Below are 2964 nucleotides of genomic sequence, written 5' to 3'. Positions count from 1 at the left end.
TCTGTCTTTCATAATATATAGATGGTCTTTTGTAAAGCCCAGAAGATAAAATTAAAATAGTTTCCATTCATTTATTAAAATCATTAATTCAGGAGAGATATAAAGCCTACAAAGAAATTGCAATTCTACCAACAAAAGTTCATTATTGAGAACATAATATATCCCAAGAGGTAAATCCCTAACCTCTAAGAGATTGTACATATCTAGAATTTTTCTAGATCAACTCCAAAATCAACTCTGGGAATTTTTATCACTAGCTAGCAGGGTATTGAGGGTATTTTGTGTCAAGTTTTTCTAAGACTTCATCTCATTTAGGTAATTGATCTCTAAGTCTTGAATTTTATTTAGGGGAAATTAAACATGAAAAAGCATTTGGTAAGGGCAATTCAAACTAGTTCAATGGTCAACAACCCACAACTTTAGGGTTGCCTAACTACCACATATCCTTTTGATCATTTATATTCTAGTCAGACACTAGATGTACTTTGATGGTATAACAACTGAAGCACATTCCCCTTTTTTAAGAGATATAGTAGCAGCTACAAAGCTTGTGGAATCTGTGGCAGACTTAGTTCTAGGATGCCTCTTTGTTGTTTCTTCTTGCTGTACAGTCTACCATTAACAGAAAATGCTAAGGATTTTGCAGTTAGTCGGCTTACCTCTTATGAAATATGGTTGCCTTCCATTTTTATATATCACTATCCCTTATTATAATCCTAAACCCAGCAATTCTCCTTCCCCTACCTGAGAAAGGAGAATCTCATTGTTATGTATTGTTAGGTAACAATCTAAGTCTTTTTCAAAGCTTTTGAAAATTCTTTCAGAAAACCCTGATTTAATTTTATTTGTTGATACTACATACTTGAAAACAAATTCTGAATATTGTCAAGCATGCTATGTTGACTAAATCAACTTAACATTATACAAAAAGGTTCTCACGTAACTTAATTCAGCTCAAATGGCTGCGTTGATTACTCTAACGTAGGTTTGCCAGCCATTTGTTAAAACATTTATAAAGCACACTACTGCCCTATCTTCACACTAACACCAGAAAAAATCCTAAGACTTAAAGGTGGATCATTTTAAACTAGGAACCTGTAGTCTGGCCCAGTGTCTCCACACTCATCTCACCCGTTCATTAACACTTTTGTTCAGTCAACAGTATTTCTTGAGCATCTACTTTATACCGTTGTTGAAAACTTCTGTACATAAGTTTATTTTTTTTCTCCCAGAGTTATTGAGATATAATTGACATATAACACTGTATACATTTAAGGTATACACCATAATGATTTATATATCCAAATATATATTGTGATCACTACAATCAATTTAATTAACATTTATTATTTCATGTAATTACAATTTTTTTCCTTATGATGAAAACGTTTAAGATCTACTCTCTTAGCAACTTTCAAATATACAATCCAGTATTGTTAACTATAGTCATTATGCTGTACATTACATCTCCAGATTTTATATACCTTACAACTGGAAGATTTTACCTTTAGACTGTTTTCATCCAATTTCCCCACTGCTCACCCCTGCCTCTGGCAAATACTAATATGGCCTCTGTTTCCATGAGTTTATTTTTTGCAGATTCCACACATAAGTGAGATCATACAGTATTTGTCTTTCTCTGTCTGACTTATCTCACTTAGCATAATGTCCTCAAGGTCCATCCATGTTGTTGAAAATGGCAGGATTTCCTTCTTTCATTTTAATGACTGAATAGTATTCCATTGCATATCTATATATACAGCACATTTTCTTTATCCAGTCACTTGTTAATGGACACTTAGGTTGTTTCCATGCCCTGGCTTTTATAAAGAATTCTGCTATGAACGGGGTGCAGATATCTCTTCATGACAGTGATTTTGTTCCCTTTAGATATATACCCAGAAATGAAATTGTTGTGGAAACAGGTTTAAAGGACTATCTTGAAGATATGTTTGTTTAGCAAAGATACTAGTTTTTCTTAGGAGGTATGTTTATTGGGATGGCTCAAAGTGCCAAATGGCAATCATGGAGGATATTATATAGGATTACTAAATCTTATCTACATTGCACTCGGCTGTGCCAACACTATGTGCAGTTCCAAACTAGGTTTAGAAAAGTGAACCCAACAAGAGATGGCCCAGGACCATGTGGAATTTGCTGAACTGTTTTCAAGTCTCCACACGGGTTGACTCATTTGGAAACTCAGAATTTCCCCCAATCTGAAGCTCATATTGTCAACAAATTCCTGGTCAGTACACAATCCCCATCCAACCTCTTGGCCTTACTCCATACTCTGTGACCAATCATGAGAGTCAGTTACATTTTCTGTAAAGAGCTCAGGATAAATTCTAGGCAAAATGCCAACATCTGTCTATCTCTTGCCATTATTCCTGGAAATTTTCCCCCAAGGCCTCCCCATTTGCTTTCCACTTCCTTTCATAAGCACAGAACCTACACATCTTTAAGAATATTTTATGAGGCAGTTTTTACAAATGAAAATCTTTCACTACTGTATGAACTTGATACTGATTTTTAAACTGAAGTTTTAGCTAAATAGCAATATTCCTCACTGTATCCTAGAGGTCAACAAAGAGAGGACAGTAACTAATTAGGAAGTCATTTTGATTTTTTAAGTGTAGTAAGTACATTATTTCACAAATGCATATTAAATTAATTCTGAATGAAAATGGAATAAAAGAGACTTTTTGAACCCAATTTAATTTAGAAATATCCATATGTACTTAGATATTATTTTACAAGTGTCTAATATTAAGTGAATGCCAGAATCAAAACAAAGCCTTCATTTGAAACTGAGAAGTATAACCTGAAATTCAAAATACGTATTTATAAAATGCATCTTTAGAATCATCTAAAAAAAGGAGCTGAGGAACATAGTGAACTATGGATGGTATCCCATGATCATAATTCTCATCTTTATTTCTATTTTTAGAAAAATAACTTAGT

The sequence above is a fragment of the Pseudorca crassidens genome, chromosome 2 (genome assembly GCF_039906515.1).
Source record: "Pseudorca crassidens isolate mPseCra1 chromosome 2, mPseCra1.hap1, whole genome shotgun sequence".
In the NCBI taxonomy this organism is placed as follows: domain Eukaryota; kingdom Metazoa; phylum Chordata; class Mammalia; order Artiodactyla; family Delphinidae; genus Pseudorca; species Pseudorca crassidens.
The sequence above is the reverse complement of the archived record's forward strand: the minus strand, read 5'-3'. Positions refer to the sequence as shown.